At 41.8% G+C, this 21,811-nt stretch overlaps 1 protein-coding gene and 1 pseudogene across 1 annotated transcript in view; both read right to left on the bottom strand.

Moving 5' to 3' along the window:
• Nucleotides 1-21,811, bottom strand: part of LOC114668277 (uncharacterized) — a 555,445-nt gene that overhangs the window by 112,051 nt on the left and 421,583 nt on the right. The gene's annotated exons all lie outside the window — the stretch shown is intronic.
• On the bottom strand, nucleotides 13,636-13,769 carry LOC114669457 (uncharacterized; annotated as a pseudogene).

Below are 21,811 nucleotides of genomic sequence, written 5' to 3'. Positions count from 1 at the left end.
GATTTCCGACACATGAGGAAGTGCTGCTGGAAGAGGAACCAAGTACACCTGGAGTGCTTCTGGGTGCTCATGCAGCATTTCCGCCAGACCAGGAAGTGCTACAGGAGGTTCATCAGGGTGCAGCTGGAGCACATCCGGGTCCAACACAAAAGGGGCAGCCTCACTCCATTCGAGGAGCCAGAGTCGGGTAAAAGAAGACAGAGCTTGCGAGAGAGGAGTGGAGGTGGCAGAATAAAAGAAAGGAAAAGAAATGAAAGGACTAAGCTAAACTGGGGTGTGTGCACTGTGTGCTGTGCAGAAGAATAAACGTGCATGTTTTGGACATCTGGCTGTCTCAGTGTCTGTCTGTTGCTGGGCTGATCTTCTACTATATAAATATATATATCCTCTTTAATAAAACCCCTGTGTGCGTCCAGGGTGTCCGTGTGTGTGTGTCTTCTGGTGAAGTGCACATGCACGGGGTCGCACCGCACATCGCACTGTGCCCCGCGCATGCACACGGCACCGTGGACGCGCACACGCATAAGAAACAGAATGAGATCAAGGTCCCTTGACCATTTAATATAGATTGTTCCTACTAATGTTTATGCACTACTGTCCTAGCACCCGTTATTGTAACAGGCTTAATGTCTAGTATATATATAAACATATAAACAACTAGCTAAGGTCCAACTGATTACATTATAAAGTACAGTCTGACATAAGAAAGCATATTCTGTTTTTGAACACACTTATAGGAAAGACTATTTTGGAGATGGGTTGGCACCCTGCCCTGGATTGTTTCCTGCCTTGTGCCCTGTGTTGGCTGGGATTGGCTCCGGCAGACCCCCGTGACTCTGTGTTCGGATTCAGCGGGTTGGAAAATGGATGGATGGATGGACTATTTTGGAGAATATTTTTTAAATGATAGACTGTTTCTTTCAGGACAATGATCGAGATTAGAAAGTCTGCAATCACGTATATAGTGATGGAGCAACAGTATTAAGAGGGTGGGTGCATGGGCTCCTTGGGCTTGCCAGGAAGTTAAACCCAGGTGTAAACTGGATGCACTGCATTGTTCACTGGGAGGCAGTAGCCATTAAATGAATGATATTGTGAATGATGCTGTTAAATTGATAAACTTCATCTAGTCAAGGCTCATAAATCAGAGAGTGTCTCAAGAGAGTGAATCAATACATCGACAACTTTGACTTTAAAATTCTGCTTATGGTTTATAAAGCTTTAAATAATCTCGCCCCGTCTTATATATCGGAATGTCTGACACCTTATATTCCAAATCGTAACCTCAGATCCTCAACTGAGTGTCTCCTTAGAATTCCAAGAGCAAAACTTAAAAGAAGTGGTGAGGCAGCCTTCTGCTGTTATGCACCTAAAATCTGGAATAGCCTGCCAGTAGGAATTCTCCAGGCTAATACAGTGGAGCACTTTAAAAAAACTGCTGAAAACACATTACTTTAACATGGCCTTCTCATAACTTCAATGTAATTTAATCCTGATACTCTGTATATCCAATTCATTATAATAACTATTCATTCAAAATCTGTACTAACCCCATCTCTCTCTTCTGTTTCCTTTTCCGGTGTCCTGTTGGTGGTGGCGTGCGCCACTACCATCTACCCAAAGCACCATGATGTTCCAACAATGATGGATGGATTAAAAGCCAGAAGTCTGTATGACCATCAGCATCAAGTGACTCCGTGAAAAACCTGAACTACAAAGAGGACTATTTCATTTATGTTAGGTAGAATGCCCAGAGGGGACTGGGTGGTCTCGTGGCCTGGAACCCCTACAGATTTTATTTTTTTTCTCCAGCCTTCTGGAATTTTTTTTTTGTTTTTTCTGTCCACCCTGGCCATCGGACCTTACTCCTTTCTATGTTAAATAATGTTGTCTTATTTTAATTTCTTATTTTGTCTTTTATTTTTCTTATCTTCATTATGTAAAGCACTTTGAGCTACTTTTTGTATGAAAATGTGCTCTATAAATAAATGTTGTTGTTGTTGTTGTTGTACTACTTCATACTGACATCTGATGGCTATCATGTGGCAAAACACTGGTCAGATTGTTTGAACTTGGTGCAGAGGTGTGTGCTTTCATGAAGAAATACCTGCACCCCCTCTCTACACTGTTTAAAGACACACAATGGGTGGCATGTCCAGCATATCTTGCTGAAGTGGTTATCAAGCTGAATGAATTCAGCGTATCACTGCAAGGTAGAGACACACACATCCTTAATATGTACGACAAGCTGACCGAGTCATAAGGAAGGTTAAATTGGTGAAGATGTGAACTGCTTCCAGTTTCTTAAAGCCCACCACTGGCACAGACAGAGCTTTAGTAGTGAGAATGGTGCAAGCACATGTGTCCAGGCTCAACAGTGAGCTGAATTTATACTTCAGTGACATTGAAGCCGGGTTCACTAAATGGGACTTGTTGAGGAATCCTTTCAGTGTGACTGAGAACAGCAGCAATGGCCTTCCTATTAGACTGCATGAAACAGCTGATGGATGTGACCTCAGATTGTGGCCTGAAGATGAAACATGCAGACAAGACACTGGCACAGGTCTGGTGTGATGTGGAAAAGGAATATCCTGAGCTTGGCAATTATTCAGTTAATGAAAATTTACCTTTTGGATCTACTTATTTATGTGAAATGACTTTCTCAGCTTTGACACAAATCAAAACCAAGCAACGGAATAGGCTGAGTGTAGGGAATAGCCTTATTACTGCTGTGGTCACAATGCCCCCTGAACTGTCAACATTCGTGAAAAACAAGTAATGGCGAGTGTCTCACTAAAAATGAGATGAATCGGCTTGGTGAGTCCAACTCTGTTTTTACATCCACAAAAAGTTAATGAATGTCTATTGGTTAAGAGTAAACCTTTGTAATAATATTGAGTTTAATAACATTATGCATCATATTTTGTAATGTCCAGTTTAAAAGCAATTTAAATAGACAAATTTAAAAAAATGCCAGTTTGGTATGTGTGCGTGTGTGTGTGTGTTTGGGGGGTATTTTGGTATATCTTGAAAGGCTGTATGGAGACATAAGGCCAAAAGGGCAGTGAAACACTGGAATAGAGGAAGCTTATCATTTTTTGTTGTTTTTATGTTCCAGAATTTCACATGACATTCCGAGTAATTAATAATAATTTTCTCTTGTGACCTTCATTTACATATTGTTAAGAAAATCAAAGCAAATTTAAGACAGTCGCAGCATGCACCCCTCACTGCTAGTTGTGTGGTGTGGCACTTCTAGCAACTCAGTCATTGGGCTCTGCAACTCACTACAACAAAATCAAACTACTGTAGTGTTGTTGTCTCTTAGGGAGCTGGAAGAGTTTAAATACTTGGGATCAACAGTACAGAGTAATAGGGATTGTGGTAGAGAGGTGAAGAAGAGAGTGTAGGCAGGGTGGAATGGGTGGAGAAGAGTGCCAGGAGTGATTTGTGACAGACGGATATCAGCAAGAGTGAAAGGGAAGGTCTACAGGACGGTAGTGAGACCAGCTAAGTTATATGGGTTGGAGACGGTGGCACTGACCAGAAAGCAGGAGACAGAGCTGGAGGTGGCAGAGTTAAAGATGTTAAGATTTAAATTGGGTGTGATGAGGATGGATAGGATTAGAAATGAGGATATTAGAGGGTCAGTTCAAGTTGGGAAACAAAGTCAGAGAGGCGAGTTTACGGTGGTTTGGACATGTGAAGTGGAGAGATGCTGGGTATACTGGGAGAAGGATGTTAAGGATAGAGCTGCCAGGAAAAAGATGATCTGCTGTGGTGACCCCTGATGGGAGTGGCCAAAAGAAGAAAGAAAGAAAGAAAGAAAGAAAGAAAGAAAGAAAGAAAGAAAGAAAGAAAGAAAGAAAGAAAGAAAGAAAGAAAGAAAGAAAGAAAGAAAGGGAGCTGCTAGCTCTAGTAGTGGGCTGTTGTGTCTCAGAGTTAAATGGCCAAAAAGCACACAACTGGATGTACCATACGTTATGAACTTGAAATACAACAAAATATATCCAATAATTTCAGACAATGGGAGCTATAAGGAGAAAAAGAAACATGAGAAGAGGCACATCAAACTTTAATGTATGTTGTGATATGACAAAATGTAAAAAATTAAAAGACAAACCAAGCTGGCAGTTTATTCCACCATTCCCTGTATAGATAGGCTACCTATATGAGGCAAGATTAATAATATTATTATTATTATTATTATTATTATTATTATTACTACAGTATTATTCAAAACACTTTACACAGTGAGTAGGGAGCCATCTCAACCATTACTAATGTTCAGCATCCACATTCATGAAGCAATGGCAGCCATTTTGCACCATTACGTTCATAACACATTAGCTGTTAGGTGGTGAGAGTGGGTGAGGGACATTCAGCCAATTAGGCGCAGGGGATGATTAAGGGGCCAGAATGACCAAGCCATGGTGTGCAATTTAGCCAGGACATCAGTATGCATCCTACTGTTTAGAAAGGATTCTGTTACTTTTTATTGACCACAGAGAGTCAAGATCTTGATTTTATATCTCATCCAAAAAACGATGCCAGTTTTACAATGCAGTGTCTCCATCACCATATTGGGGAATTGGGATCCACATTCAATCTTCAGGGTAAGCATCCCCTGCTGACCTCACCAATACTTTTTCCAGCAGCAGCCCAAGGTTTTCCTGGTTGGTCTCCCATTCAAGTACTGGCCAGGGCCGAACATGCTTAGCTTCAGGTGGATAACCTGTTCTGAAGATTACAGTATGTTTGTAGTGTAATAGTAGTTATTTTGTCAAGCTCCGTAAGACCAATAAATGCTGGAAACTGTCTGCCTTGAAATACAATGAAAGGAGAACTGTGCAGGGTCTGTAACAGCTATGCAGATTTCAGGTGAAATTACGTAAACTGTTGGAGTTGCATGCAAATGAGAACAGAAAAACTGGATTTACAGGAAAGGCATGATTATTGTAAAAAGATGGCTGCGTCTCAAGTTACAAAGAGGAATTCATCGTCTACCATACTTTTTTTTTGAGCCACCTCAACAATCTGTGAAACAGTTTAACTCTTTGATGTTAGAAAATTGTCTGTTAGGATATCAATTGAAAGAGTCTCTCCCTCTCCCTCTCCCTCTCCCTCTCCCTGTCTCTCACAAATTCAAGAGTAGGAAAGCAAAAATCTGATTTACAAATCTGAAGAACAACCGGCTTATCTTGTCAAAATGCTTGTCTTGGTTATAAATACTCTTATTATTTGAAATTCTGTTTTGAGTCTAGCATGATGGTGGACTAGAGCACTGTACTCACTGCTCCCAGAACATTCTGATTAAAATGATTTCTTGATACAAGTGCACGAGTAAATCTCTTTTTTAAAGAATCTGAATGAATCCTTATTTACTTTTATTCTACAGTTAACATTGATAGGTAGTACCCTCAACTGATGACTAGAGGGACCCTGAATCTCTGTCCACAACAAAATAACCATCCTACATAAAATGAGGTTAGGGAGCCTACTTTTTAATATTTTCCTATTTTTCTCCTCTTGACAGAGTGCTGTAAAGTGGTCCACTAGGTAGTTTGTGGCATGATTGGAAAAGGTGGAATCTTTAATTCATTAAATTAGGGAATTCATTGGTGTAGAATACTTGAGATGGTTAGGTTTAGGGTAGGGGATATAAGCATTACTGCTGGCCCTGGCTCACTACGCTCTCATTTATATCATCATTTATTTTAGTTTCTAATCAATTACCTGGAAAAACTAATCTAAAAAAAATAATGAACAAAATGAATAAATAAGCAACAAATGAAAGATTTCTATGTAGTTAATAAATATGTATCCTAGTACCTAATCCAATTAAATCGTAAAATTGTTAAAAAATTAAAAAACCCTATACCCAAACTGGATCATTTTTCATTTAGTCCATCTGGGTCATAGGTACCTAAAGTGTTAGGGTCATTTTAATATTTCTAATCTATAAAGTTTACAGAATGGCAAATAGACAAAGGTTTTCAGACGGGCACCCCTATTAATGGCGAGTGCAGCTCGCAAGGGGGTTTGCCTGCTCCCTTGTAATTGACAGATAACCTCACAGGAGTGCAGCGTTAAACATCTTCTCTTTACTGCATGACAAAGCTGAACTCAAGAGTCTGGCTAATTACTCTCTGCATAACCTTGGCAGAATACGCAACACTAATCTTGGCGGTAGAGAGCAGGAATTAGGCATGAAGGATAGAATTTCACTGTACTCACCACATATGGCAATTAACACAAACTAATGTAACTAGGGATAGGAATACTGCCATTTTATAATTTTAATTTTTATTTTACTTTGAGCTCCCCATGTGTGAGAATGTGGTAGAGAAAGAAATGTTTTTTTAAGATCTCCTAAGCAGTAAATCTGTTCTGCTCTGTCGGCTCTTTATAATTTAGCTTTTTTTGTTCTGAACAGCTTAATAAATTTTGAAAATTCTGAAAGTTAAAAGCACAGCATGTCCAGAAATATTACAAAGTTGCTCTGGCCAAGTTCTTCAGCCCCATTCTCTTTATACAGTATTGCCCCGTGAATCCGAACACCCCAGAACTCGAACAACTTTGAATCCAAACGAAAAATTTGAGTAAATTTTTGCCCCAGAATCTGAACGCTGCTTTGGAATCTGAACGGCCAGCACGTTGTTCGTGTGTGTTTGTGTGTACGTTTACCCAGTGCTCGGGCCACCCATACGCTTTGTCATTCAGTTCGTTGCCAGAAGCTGTAGTGAAAGCTTCTTGAGTGATTTTCGCTGCTATTTATGTGGCTAATTTTATGCTTTTGTGCCTGTTTTGTTTTATTTTTTTTTTATATAATAACAACAGTGTATTCGCCATGGGTCCTAAAAAGTGTAGTGAGAGGTAAGAGTAAGAGGAAAGCCTTCCAAGCAATAATCTCTCTCCTCCTCCTCCTCCTCCAGCTTCCAAATGCGTCATCCTCATACCTTTTTAAGGTAAATACAGGTTTTTATATTTTTAATTTTATTAATTTACATTTTTATTAAAATATTAGTATTATTTGTTAATATTTTACCTTAAAATTAAGTGTAGTCAGTCATTGTCCAACCCGTTATATCCTAACACAGGGTCAAGGGGGTCAGCTTAAGCCAATCCCAGCCAGCACAGGGCGCAAGGCAGGAACAAATCCCGGGCATGGTAATAGCCCATCGCAGGGCACACACACACACACCAAGCTAAGCACACACTAGGGACAGTTTAGGATCGCCAATGCACCTAACCTGCATGTCTTTGAACTGTGGGAAGAAACCCACGCAGACACGGGGAGAACATGCAAACTCCACACAGGGAGGACCCGGGAAGCAAACCCAGGTCTCTTTACTGCAAGGCAGCAGCGCTACCACTGCGCCACCGTGCCACCCAAAATCCAATGTATTTACTGTTAAAATCATTTTTAAAATTCAAGTTTGTGGAACCCAGGAACGGATTAATCCAGTTTCTATTAATTTAAAGGAGAAAAATTGTCTTGGAACTTGAACGATTTGGAACTCGAATTGGGTTCTGGAACAGATTAAGTTTGGATTCCAAGGTATCACTGTATTTGGTACTTTATCTTCAGGTCACCATGATGATGATTCTACTGTAGGGTTGAGTGTCCATACTTTAATGTCACATTTAATCCCTCATTTCAACCTCAGCCTTGGTTTGTGAATTTGCTTCACATTCTCATTACACAATTTGTTTTAAAGCAGAGTGAGGTGAAGATCCATGACTGGCTACTTATAAATAAAGCCATGAGCCATGAAATGTGTCACTTTACATGTAATGGAGCCTGACACAATAGGGTGTGCTCAGCCCAAAGTCTCTTTTTTCTAACATTTGCTTACATCCCCTTCAGCACAGACCTCATCCCCAGTCCCACTGGCCTATCTGTGCAACCCTCACTGTTATTAAGAAACATTCAGCTTCTCAAACCCAAGAGAAAGATTTGAAGGACTTGACTTACGGCAGTGGAAGAGCAAGCAGGCACCTCCGCTCCAGCAGGTGTTTCCAGCTGTGAAGCAGAACCTGAGACCCCTGGCAGGACTTGGTCAGTCTGTCACCTCTCTGGCAGCTCATCTACATTACAAAAAAAAAAAAAAACGGAAGAAGGGAAGTTCAGCTTTGTGTTAATAAAAAAAAAAAAAAAAATGAACAAGATTAATGTCCGGTGAGTCTTTGTTAATCCCCCAGGGGCCACTTTACCACCCGGTGTTCCTCTTTTACAGGCATACAGTTATAACTGTGGTATTTGTAAATTTCTTTGGATCAGACTATAAATATAAGAGACACTCTTTTCAGTAAGAGCAGCTTTTTGGTTGCCTTATGTTCTGAGAGTTAAAACCGACGTCGATGTAAAGGTCCTGCACAGAGGAAGGAAAAAAGTGACTACTAGGTACACCTTTCTAAGACAGTTGTGGAAGAAATAACCATCACCCCCAATGGGTGACCCCCTTTCCCTTTGTATAATTTGAAGGTAATGAACACAGGCAGGAGGAAATGTCAAACAATCTTCTTTTATTTTTCTAAGACTTGCATGCAAGACGTAGCACTCACAGAAACACGCGTACTAAGCTGAGAGTGTTACGAAGTGTTATAAAGAGGAACTACTGCCGTGATGCTATATACACTTTATCAATTACACAACAGTTCTATAAATTAATTGTATCCTCAAAGACCTTTATCATGATTGGTTACATTTTGTTGTTAACAGAATTACCTAGTATGGTCCTAATTGACCAAGTCCACTAAGTTTACTGGCAGACCATCAGCTCCACTGACCCACGTACACGTGACCTAAAGCTTATACTAAGCACTTGTGTTACAAACTGGCTTACTGTATTTGTGGAGAGCGCAGTTAACCACAGGTTCCCTGTCAGGCAAGCAGGGGCTGTCAGCAGGAAACTTTGCTAAACCACAAGTGACACAGCAAGAGTGTTAAAAAAAATGATTTTATACTCTAATTGTTATATATTTTGAAGGCATGCTTACTCCTACCAAAATGTTAAACACTTCTACTACATTTTAAATCCTTAAAGCACAACAGTTGTACATATTTCCTGCAGCCAAATTAAATGTTCTTTTGCTAATCTTAGCCAAACATTTTCTTTAATGCTTAAGCTCAATTATAATACTATATCTCTCTGTTATATAAAAAAATCTTGCGATGAGACACTTCCAGCAACGAGACGTGATCTATTGCAGAGAGATCTTTTGAAGAGAGACAGAGAGACACTTTCATTCCCACGAGACGGACAAGTCACATCATTCTTACAACCTTTGGAAGCAAGTCCCGTGATGCACATGCAGAGCAGGTTAGAGATAATGAAAGTAGGAAAATGTATCACCGTTTAAGAGGGGTTTTGGAAGAGTGACCATATCTCCTTAGTGTGCGTTCAGCCTTCCTCTTTACAACATACCGTAACGCTGGTGGGGGGTTATGCAAGCAAAGTTCAGATCACACAGCATGGGAACAGCAGCAATGCCAGCAGCTGATCGAGCAAAGAGGAGTTAAACAAAAAAGTATTTGTTTCCCATGGTATCACCGTTTAAGAGGGGTTTCGGAGGAACGGCCGTGTCTCCTTGAGGTACGTTGAGCCCCACACTTCACAACGGCGCGTAGTGCTGGTGGGTTGGCGAGCGAAGTGAGAAGGGGATAAAGCCCCCTAGTTCTTATATAATATGAAAGATTATATTTCATATTTATTCATTACTATATGCTTAGAAGGACAAAGGACTCAGCACTAACCCAGGAAGAAAAACTGCTCGATCTTTAGGCTTTGCACCTTCATCTCTTCCTAGGTGCACACCAAACCAGGATTCCATTTTTTTCTCTTACACAGTACATGACCAGAATCACAGGGAGCCATGTACCATTGAATTCAGTGCGATTGTCAGCATCTTTTGAAGAACTGTGCATCCCTGAGCTGAGTAGCTTTTGTACCATCCATCCATCCATCCATTTTCCAACCCGCTGAATCCGAACACAGGGTCACGGGGGTCTGCTGGAGCCAATCCCAGCCAACACAGGGCACAAGGCAGGAACCAATCCCGGGCAGGGTGCCAACCCACCGCAGGCTTTGGTATCATGATGTTCTTTAATACAGTTAGTCCCAATGGACTCCTCTGTAGGTTTTAAAAGCTGAGCACAAAAAGAAACATATAGGCTTCTGTCACACACGTGTGCTTAGGAGGCAGTCAACAAGCCCGGAGGTGAGTGAAACATCGCGAGATGAAGGGGTGATTTAGGGTACTAGCGCCTCTCTTTCCTTTTCATCAGACCAAAAGAAGAGAAATAATCCAAAATACTCACCACATAAACTTCTGGATTCCCAAGATCACTGCCCAACGTCACTTCCACATCCGAATCCAGATTAAAACATCACTTCTGGTCTCCCGAAGATGATGACACTTCCGTTCACCCATTACAACGTCACCTCCTGCCACATCATTTCCACCAGCCATCTTTTTTCTCTATAAAAACGCCATATCACTGTTTCACTGTTTTTCTTTTGATAATTTTTTCCAAATATTTTCTTTCCTTTGTCCGCTAAACAATATACGGACACATTCCGCAACTTTTTGTTCGTTGTGGAAATCGTTTTATTTCATGACAGCTACCCTTTGACATGCTTTGTGATTATAGATGAAATCAGTGGAATGTTCCCACATCAGTGAAGGGGACTTTAAAGACATTTAATCTTCTTTTTAGCCAGCAAGTAGACCTTGTCTCTGTGATCCGTTTATGATGGTGGTGTCACCCATGAAAAGTTCTTATATTAATCCATGACAGCTTTTATTCTTAATGGTTACATTTGTCAACTTTGTTTGTTTGAGAACTGCTAGAACACATTTTTATGTAAATACTTTACCTTTTTTTCAAAGAGCTAAACACAAACCTAAAAACTCTTAACTCTGTTCTCCAAAATGCATCTCTATCTGTCAAAACCCAACATTCATCACAAAAAACAATGTTAACTCTGTTCAAATTGAATCTTGTGATCCAAATGCACACATGTGCATCAGATATACAGACACCACTTCTGTCACTTTGACGGGAGTGCAATTCAATTGAAAACACCGTGGCCAAATGGACTCCTCTGTATTCCAAAGCAAAGATGTGGATGAATTAATAAAAAGTGCATAAGGGAAAGTCCATATGTGGAAGTAAAATGCGGATGTAGAAGGAGCACAATGATGATAAACATCAATAGTTTCATTTTTATTCAGTAGATGTAAATGTGCTTTTAGAGTAGAAACCTCTCTTTTTTGCAAAAATAAAACAAACAAGCAAACAAAAAGCAATAGATTATGATAAAACTGTGTTATAAAATAAACATTAAAACATACAAAAATAAAAGTAAATACAGCAATATTGCATAAAAAATTAGTCCTTTTTGCATCATGTCTTCACTCCTGGTCAGGCCAAAATGCCTCATTGACCTCCATGCTATTTTTTTCTTAGCAAGACAGCATGCGAAATGCCCCCTGCTGTGGTGAATCCACCCCTACAAGGAGTCTAAGGATACGTCTTTGCAAACCACTGCAATTGTCTAGAGTCGTTAGGCTTACATTAGACTATCGTATATACTCGCGTTTAAGTTCTCCCTTGGATAAGTCGGTGTTTGATTTTACCGTATAATTTCTGATATTTCATATTATCGGTCGTATAAGTCGAATGTGGAAACTCACACTATTGGTCCAAGAAATTATGATACTCTAATGCCCACCTGAGAGAGTAACCATGGAGCACACAGCCTTTTTATTTCTATGTATTGTGCCTACGTGACCACACGGTAATACCCAAACTAGTCCGAAGTGACATTTGCACTGTTTTGTGTTTTTTGTATCTAACAACCTCATACACCTTATCCCTTATCTATGATGGAGCGTTTGATCAGAAGGAAATATGAAGCTGGTTTTAAATTAAAAGTCATTGAAGTAGCGAAAGAAATTGGTAACTGTGCTGCTGCAACAAAATTTGATGTGTCTGAGAAACTGATGAGAGATTGGAGGAGGCAAGAAGATGTAAAAAAAATCAATTGTTGCATTTTTGAATGGGTGTATAAGTCAGGGTCTGATTTTATGACCGATTTTTCAGGTTTCAAGACCCAACTTATACATGAGTATATACGGTAGTTTGTTTATTTGTTGTGTTCACATCTTGACATGTAGACTTTATCTGTGAGGGCGCTGTGTACATTTTCTGTTGGTAAACTCACTTTGATCATTGAGCGAAAAACCAATAAGGACCTCGCAAAAACCAATAATATAAAAACTGTTCTTTCCCACTGATCACATAGAAGCTACAATTACAGGGTTGTGGGGGAGATCTCTTGTGTGAATAGGTTATAAATTATTAATTTAAAGCTTTATATATTGGATTATGCCTTACTGAAAACTGACTTTCAATAGATTGTAGTGAGGGAGCTGCTCTGCTAAGTACAACATTCCGACTCAGAATCAGGTTGTCTATGAATGATTTCGCACTGGCTTCCCCACGAACATGCGGTGCAGAAAAGGACCCCATCATCTGGGTTGTTCCTCGGCCCAATCTCAAAACTAATTAGTATTTTACTCTGGTTTATTGTCCTTTATTCTATTTAATGCCTTGTTATCTGTTTCATTGTTCTATTCTGGAAAACATTTGTATCCAATGTTATATATACCCTGCTGTTTTTTTTTTTCTAAGACTCTGTGAAGCGCCTTGAGCATGGGAAAGGCGCTATATAAATAAAATGTATTATTATTATTAAACCCAGCTCACATTCTCTATTAGTGGACAGCGGTCCCGTGCCCCACCTTGTGCATCCCCCGCCCCCGGAGGGATCCACTAACACCAGGACGGCTGACCCAGGTGTCCTGCCAGGTTGAGTTGGATGGCACGGATCCCACCCATTTACCTCTTGGTGGGTTTACACCCACTTGAACTCTCTCTTCAAAGTTCTTTTCAACTTTCCCTTACGATACTAGATGGCTATCAGTCTCGTGCCCATATTTAGCCTTGGATGGAGTTTACCACCCACTTTGAGCTGCATTCCCAAACAACCTGACTTTGAGGAGACGTGATCCCAGCGTGAAAAGGGTCACTACTGGCCCATGGGTTTAGTCTTGATCAGAACAGCCCATGCTCAATGCTGGGAAGACGGCCTCCTGCACAGCACATTTCCTGTGCCTGGGTAGGGGTGGGCCGGGATTTGGCGCTGGGCTTTTCCCTCTTCACTTGACCATACTGAGGGAATCCTGGTTAGTTTAATTTTCTTTGGTTTGCAATATGCTTTTATTAGCCATTTCATTACGTCTGAGCTGAGGTCTGAGTCAGAAGGTGGGAGGTTGGATCCCCCACTCCAGACATGGTGGGGAAACCGCGCCGGGTCTCTCCTTGGGCAGATGGTGGCGTGCCCCACTTGCAGATTTCCACGCTGCCTCTGGGAGCACATTGAGTTCATGGGGATTACCAGTGCGATGCCCTTCTCATTGACCAGCCCCCTTCTCTGCCCGGGGAGGCGAGGGGGAATGTCACAGCGCCACAAGTCTGCTCTTGGGGGACAGAAGGGCCTGGGTCCCTGCTAACTCCCTAGCTGTGCCAACAGCAGAGAGAGGTGCAGTGGTTGATCAGAAAGGTGACCCTCAGACAGGCGTGTCACAAGGTGCGTTCGAAGTGTCGATGATCAATGTGTCCTGCAATTAACATTAGTTCCCATAGCTAGCTGCGTCGTTCATTGATGCATGAGCCGAGTGATCCACCGCCAAAAGTAGACTCTCTCTATCCATGTCTGTCAAAGGCCCAATGAAGAGGAACAAGAGGCACTGTGGTGGGGTGGCTTAGGGGCCCATGCGACCGGAGTTGGCCTTCCCCCCACACCAGGCAGGGGGTGGTGGCACACCAGGTCATTGAACTGTGTCTCCGAAGCATACAGGTAGGCGCCCGGTATAATCCTGCCAGCCGACAAGGGTGGTTAAGGCAACTCGGTGACCATCCCAACTAATGTGGGAAGAGAGGTCCGGGTGGATGCCAGGGAGGGTAGTGCCTGCCACCCGGGCCACTCCAGGCCATGCCTCCGGCTGCACCTCGGGGAGGACCCCCTTACCCAGAGGGACAGGGGTGTTGGGCACTGAAACTCAACTGGGAGGGTAGGGCACCCTCAGCGGAAAACCTGCCTGCCCCGCTAGCCCGCCACCCTCTTGAGAGAGGGGGAGGCGGGCCCAAGGTGGGTCCAGTGTTTTGGGAGATACAGGGCTGGGGCCGAGATCTCCACAGACAGGAAGCATCGGTAATGATCCTTCCGCAGGTTCACTTACAGAAACCTTGTTATGACTTTTACTTCCTCTAGATAGTGAAATCGATTGTTTTCTCAATGCTCCACCAGAGGCTGCGAGTGAGCACCACAGGGTCAATCCGAAGACCTCACAAAACCATCCATCAGTGGTAGCGACGGGCGGTGTGTACAAAGGGCAGGGTCTAAATCAGTGTGAGCTTATGACCCACACTTACTGGGAAATCCTCGTTCATGGGGAACAATTGCAAGCCCTGGTCTACATCAACCAATGGGGTTCAACGGATTACGCAGCCTCTCAGTGCCGGGTAGACACACATTGATCGATTCATGTAGCACGCATGCAGCCCTGAACATTTAAGGGCATCACAGACCTGTTATTGCTCAAACTCATGTGGCTGATAGCCACTTGTCCCTTTAAAAAGTTGGACGCTGACTGCTCTGGGGTCGGGTAACTATTTACCAGGAGGGAGTCTCCTTCATTATCGGAATTAACCAGACAAATCGCTCCATCAACTAAGAACGGCCATGCACCACCACCCACAGAATTGAGAAAAGAGCTATCAATCTGTCAATCCTCTCCGTGTCCACGCCGAGTGAGGTTTCCCAAATTGAGTCAAATTAAGCCGCAGGCTCCACTGCTGATGGTGCCCTACCGCCAATTCCTTTAAGTTTCAGCTTTGCAACCTTACTCCCCCCGTAACCTAAAGACTTTGGTTTCCAGGTTGGCTGCCTGGTGGGTCTTTGGGAATATTGGCTAACCACGTGAATTCTTGACAGGAAGTTGTAGTAGAGTGATTATTTTGTGTATAAGTTGATTATAAGCTAGACATACCAATTGTAATATTAGTGTTTCATTAGGCTTGGTGTACTTTCATGTCTAACCTAACCAACCTATGAGCATTAAGGACTGAATCAGGATGTGAAATTTATTGCAATGTTGTGGGGATCAGACCAATTTGGCAGTGGTATCCACTACTTGAGGGTAGGTGTAAAAAGACAGTGTGTGCACTCATTGGTCTGAAGTATGGCTGTTTGGTTTTAAATCAGAGATCATTCTGTACCACAACGTTCTATTGACCTAAGGATTTGGACAGGAATGTATATAGTTGGCTGCTTTAGCCCTCCCTCTCTCTCACACACAATAGCCATGAAGAGAGGACAATTAGAAGCACAACTCAGCAGCCATATTGAAACAGACATGCAGCCTGTCCTTAAGAATGCTGACTAGAAATGACGACTTGATCAAAAACATTTGAGTAACTACAACTACAACTAAGTCTGTGAACTACATATTTAGCATTTATCAGGTTGTTTGGTTGCCAATATTCACATATACTTTTCTTCATTATTATTATTATTATTATTATTTTATGAATATTATCAATAACCCATTATTAAATTGTGTAACTTAACTCCTGCCTGATTCTGTACTCTGTCTATTTGCCTGAGATTACGTAAAAGGGAAGGTGGGGAGAAGTGCTAAAGTATGTTACCTTATAAACAGAGATAAGCCCATGGGATTTGAGGCATTCTGATAAAGTCTACTCAATAAAGAATAGAAAAGGGGAAAGTACAGCCATATAGGACACTAGAAAGACAAAACAGAAGTGAAATAGTGTGATTGAGGATTCTGCACCCTTACTACCACCAACATCAACAGTTCCTTTATGTAGACTCTTTCTTCCATCTGTCTTCCTCATCCTTTCTCCTATGGCAATGAGCAACAGATGAAGAAAAATACCATTAGTAGGGATGGCCATTTAGAGGCACACACGTGACAAGGGCCTTGTCCATGACTAGGCAGACTTTTTCAAGAACAGCACTGCTTAGCCCTGATGGGGAGAGGACAAGAAAAGGTGCCCTAAACAAAGTTTGTCCCATCTGTACTCAGCCAGAAAACTGCACCTAGTAAGTCATCCCTATACATGCAGCTGAAAACCTTCAAAATCTTTCATTCTGGTTTCTTGTAATGTCCGCACATTTATTTTGAAAACTATTCACTGACCACCTCAGAGATCAGTCCTCATAGCCTCAGAGCTCCAGCGTTACAAAGGTGGACATATGTGCCCTCATTGTGACTCATCTCGCTAATGAAGGATCCATCACTGAAACCACAGCCTGATATAAATTCTTCTGGAAAGGCCGACCACAGTCAGAGATGTGGACCTACGGAATCGGCTTTGCTGTCAAAAATTAACTCCTCATGAAATCTCTGACCTATTTCCCCGTAATGTTAGATTTCTCATAATGATGGAATGGTGCCTCTGAATTGTTCTCACCAGACAGAGCAGTGACTTCTTCATCAGGTCTTCCTATCTTAGAGTATGCCTGCCCAGACTTCTCTTTGGTCTTAGAGCTGTGGTGACTCATTTGAAGATGTCAAAGTGACTGAAAATCTGATCAGAGTGGCACTCAGTGTCCTTTTAGCCAAACCTCAGCTGCCCTATAGAAGTTTAAAGACTGTGGAAATAAGACAGAGATGACATTGAGGTGGGCAATATCGGACAGAGAGAATTAGGGTAAATGATTGGGCGGCCAGTGGCTAAGAGGAGGTCACATCTGGGCCCTCATGTATAAACAGTCCATACCGTATGTTTCCACGCTCAAATTGAGATATATTAAAAACTAAACTTGATGTAAAGCCCACATATGTTCAGGGTAGCCTCAGACCATATGTAAATGAGTGGCACTCAGCATCAAAGCAGTTTTTTAGATTTGCATCCATGACATGGACTTTATCAAATACTCTGAAATTAATTGCATATTGTTTACAAATTTAAGGCACTTGAATGTAATCAATGTAATTGTGCACAGAATGGCCAAACTACCAGAGCTGCTTTAGAGATGTTAGAAGATATTGCAAATGGAAGAATTAGAAGAGAGTGCGTATTTAGAGAACACACTGATTTTTTGTCCCATGATGATGACTGGCTTCTAAGTCGATTGCAGTTTCCAAGAGCTCTCCTCTTGGAGCTTTATGCTGAACTGGCACCGGCTTTACAAAGACAGACTTTGAAGAATAAGTGTTCTACCTGCTCCTTTTCAAGTTCTATCCACTCTCAGGTTTTTAGCCACAGGAGCTTGCTGACCGATCAGGTATTTCTCTGTCATCACTGACTCACGCCATGTCAGCTGTATAGGATGATATTATCCACTTGTCATTCAGATATATAAGATTTCCTTACATTGTGGTTGAACTGGGAAACATCACAGAACAATTCGCAACAATGTCTGGATTTCCCAATGTAATCAAAGCAGTCGACTACATGCACATTGCTATAAAGCCACCTTCACAGAATAAATTTACTTATGTAAATAGAAAGCATTTCTACTCTATTAATGCACTGCTCTATAGTGCACAGAGAGTGTGTTGCATTGTGCAACCATGTAGCGTACTGCATAATGTGGCACACAGTTGTGCTCACCCATGCCTGAAGAGATGCGCTATATGATGAACCTGACTCTGACCCACCAAATGATCAGCTAAATTGGATAGTGTTACAACTTCATTTGAATGTAATTAGCAGAATGTAAAAACAGGTAATCAGATTCAGCATTTCTTTTTTAGCTAATTCATTTAATTTGTGGACAATATCACATAGTACAGCCCTCATATTCCTTAGCTCATTGGCCACATCTCCTACAGCTCCACTTTTGCATTTTGTGTCTCATAATGACGTCGGTCAGCACACGACCAGATGGTCACCCAGCCGTTTCCGAGGCAGAGGTGTGTGAGCAGCACAAGCCCTAAGATGTGCTGAGCACCATCATCACCTGACCATCACCCAGGGGTCAGTTTTTGTAATATTGTCTGAAACAGAATAAACAAACTGCAGGCTGTGACTCTCTTTGTCCCATCAACTGTGATATTTGAGCACTTCTTTTTGATTTCAGGCACTGTGCGGCTTTCTGAACTTGAACTTTTAAGTGTCTCTGCCATGTTTTTGTTCTTTATACCACTGCATAAGCCAATAAATAGTACATTTTACTGCGTAAGCCAACAAATAGTTCATTTTTCCTTGCCTCCACTTCATATCTATGAAATTCTTTTCTTTTTAATGTGCCTTTTCCATTGTCTTTTAGCCAAACACTGAACGGAAGGTGCTATTTATATTAATTTGAATATGCATAATTATGGGAGGAGTCAGAGTGGGGCCATAGGTGCATGCACGTGCATTAAATTTCACGTTCATTGGGATTCATAAAGCTGAAGTGTGTGGAACTTGGCACATGCACAGATATATCCATCTGAATTTTTTGTGTGTGCGCACATTTCCACTTTAGTCCGTACACCATGCTTCTACGCAGAGCGTTAAATTCGAGGCCTCTGGTGTATTCTTGATCTATTCTGGTAATTTTGCTGATTAACTGTGATTCCTTCTTGGTTTCCAATATTTTTTTTTTTTTTTGTGGAAAGACATGAAATAATCTGTCCACTCAAAAAACCCTACAGGGTTACCCAGAGTATTTCTGCAGAGACCATTGAGGGCACAGATTGCTTGGAGCTGAGTTCCATAAAGTTTCAATTTGCTAATGACAGGGGGTTAAGATGCCATCTCTGAGATAAGTGTGTAGGGCACAGTGATTTAAGCTCCATGATCAGAGAGACATGGTTGGAGATAACAATAGCATCATACTTGTAAGGTTTGATTGTGAGCAATAAATTATTATCTACAAATAAATAATCAATTCTTGATTAACTATGTTGCACTGATGAAAGGAAGGAATATACTCTTGAGTCTGAATTTAAAAATTTCAATGGATCAGATAAATTATGATCCATTGCATACTGTGTGATTATTTTTGCAGTATTAGATGTTATTGGCACTATAGTTGAAGACCTATCCAGGTCTGGATTTAAAGCACAATTAAAGTCCCCAGCCATTATACTTAAATATACTGTTCATATTGGGAATAGATGCCAATACATTTTGGATGAAATCTCCATCATCAGGATCAAGTACTACATCTGATGCCACAAATGAGATTGTTTCATTTATTAAGATTCCCACACCTCTAATTTTCTTTGTATAGCAGGAGTGAAATGTTGGGCCAATCTAATCTGTTTACAACCAAAACTGGTCCTTACTTATTGTGTTTCCTCTAGAAATACTTGGCATTTAGACTTGTTAGATAAAAAAATACTTTTTTTCCCTTTAGATTATGGTTAAGACCTTTGACATTCCAGCTCACAAAGTTCATGGTTTAATCAGAGAGAGATACTGCTTCAAAACTTTTGATCACGCCCCTCTGATCATGGAGCTCAAATCATTATGTGCGACATACTCATCTCACAGCTGGCGTCTTAACACCCCTGTTATTAGCTGATGAGAACTTCACATAATTTAAATCCAAGCAATTTTTTTTTTCTACAGACATATACATTCTCAGAGGTCCCTGCAGGAATACTCTGAGGATCTGTGAAGCCATTTCTAAGAAGACAGATTATTGTATATCACTTCCACATAAATAAATCAGTAACCTAGAAGGCATCAGTGTTAATCAATTAAATTACCAAAATACTGTAGATCAAGAACACACCAGATTCCCTAATGAGGCTCTTTACAGGAAAAGACCGTCCTTGTAATCAGAACTGAAACTCCTGACAACAAAAGAAATGGAACAACTCATTTTTAAATCACGACATCAGTACCATGAACACGGAGAGATAGCTAATAAGATTTTAGCTTAACAAATCCACAAACAGGAAGTTTGCAATGCAATTCCAGTAATTACAAAGACAGATGGAGACAGAATCATTGACTATTGAATATAATTCAAACATTTAGAGACTACTATAAGTCCTTATAGTCTAATCAGTTTAAAGAAGACAAGATACAATCTAATGTGTTTTTGATGCATTACAGATACCACAACTAGATACACTCAGTGCAGAGGAATTGGATAAACCTCTGACACTCTCAGAATTACTAGACGCTATATATCACGTCAGAGTGGAAAAGCAGCGGACAGAGACGCAAGTACCTGTGGGAAGCACAAAGGAGGAGGACTCGCTCTCTATGTTAATACACGGTGGTGTAACTCTGGACATGTTAAAGTCAAAATCTCCACTTGCTGCAGGGACATCGAACTGTTGGCCATAAGTCTGCGTCCCTATTACTTGCCCAGAGAGTTTGGACATGTCATTGTTGTCATCGTGTATATTCCTCCTTGGGCGGACGTGGAGCTAGCGAGTGACATCATCCATTCTGCTGTTGCTAAGTTACAAACGCAGCACCCCGAGGCACTTGTGATAATCGCTGGAGACTTTAACCATGTGACGCTGGACAAAACATTACCTGCATTCTCCCAGTATGTGGACTGCAACACCCGGGGAAATAAGACTATTGATTTACTGTATGCAAACGTTAAAAACGCATACAGTGTCACCCCGCTGCCTGCGCTTGGGAAAGGAGATCATAACCTGGTTCTGCTTCAGCCTCACTACAAACCAAAAGTGAGAGTCCTACCTGTAACCACACGATCATTCAGGAAGTGGACCCCGGAGGCTGAGAATGCTCTGAGACAATGTTTTGGAACTACAGACTGGGATATCCTGCAGGGATCACATAGTGAGAACATTGAGGAGGTTGTTGACTGCACTACTGACTACATCAACTTCTGTATGGACATTGTAGTTCCAGTAAGAACTATACGCTGCTATGCTAACAACAAGCCATGGATTACAAGTGACATCAAGGGCCTTTTGAACCAGAAGAAAAGAGCCTTTAAAGACGGTGATCAGCATGAGCTCAAGTGCATGCAGAAGGAACTCCGAGTCCAGCTCAGGGAGGCGAAGGAGTAGTACAGGAGAAAGCTGGAGCAGAAGTTGCAGAACAACAGCATGAAGGAAGTGTGGGATGGGATGAAGATCATCACTGGCTGCAGCTCGAAGCGGGGTACCACCATCGAGAGAGACGTGAAGAGAGCAAACCAAATGAACATCTTCTTTAACAGGTTTGACCACCCTAACCCACTCTCACCTCGGAGTACTGCACTCTCTACACATCCTTCTGCTGAAACCAACATAGAAGAGACATCCCCACCCACAATTACAGCAGCGCAAGTGAGCAGAGAGCTGAGTAAACTTCGTGCCAGCAAAGCAGCAGGTCCAGATGGAGTATCGCCACGACTGCTGAAGGTCTGTGCATCAGAGCTAGGGCGTCCTCTACAGCGCATATTCAACCTGAGCCTGGAACAGGGGAGAGTCCCGAGGCTTTGGAAAACATCTTGCATCACCCCAGTCCCAGAGGTATCATGTCCTGGTGAGCTGAATGACTTCCGGCCTGTCGCTCTAACATCACATGTGATGAAGACCATGGAGCGGCTGCTGCTTCACCACCTGAGGCCACAGGTCCAACACGCCCTCGACCCTCTGCAGTTCGCATACCAGGAGAAGGTGGGAGCGGAAGATGCCATCATCTATATGCTACATCGATCCCTCTCCCACTTGGACAGAGGCAGTGGCGCTGTAAGAATTATGTTTCTAGACTTCTCTAGTGCCTTCAACACCATCCAAC

Source organism: Erpetoichthys calabaricus, chromosome 1 (assembly GCF_900747795.2).
Source record: "Erpetoichthys calabaricus chromosome 1, fErpCal1.3, whole genome shotgun sequence".
NCBI classification, from domain to species: Eukaryota; Metazoa; Chordata; class Cladistia; order Polypteriformes; family Polypteridae; genus Erpetoichthys; species Erpetoichthys calabaricus.
This window is presented reverse-complemented; position numbering and strand designations above follow the sequence as displayed.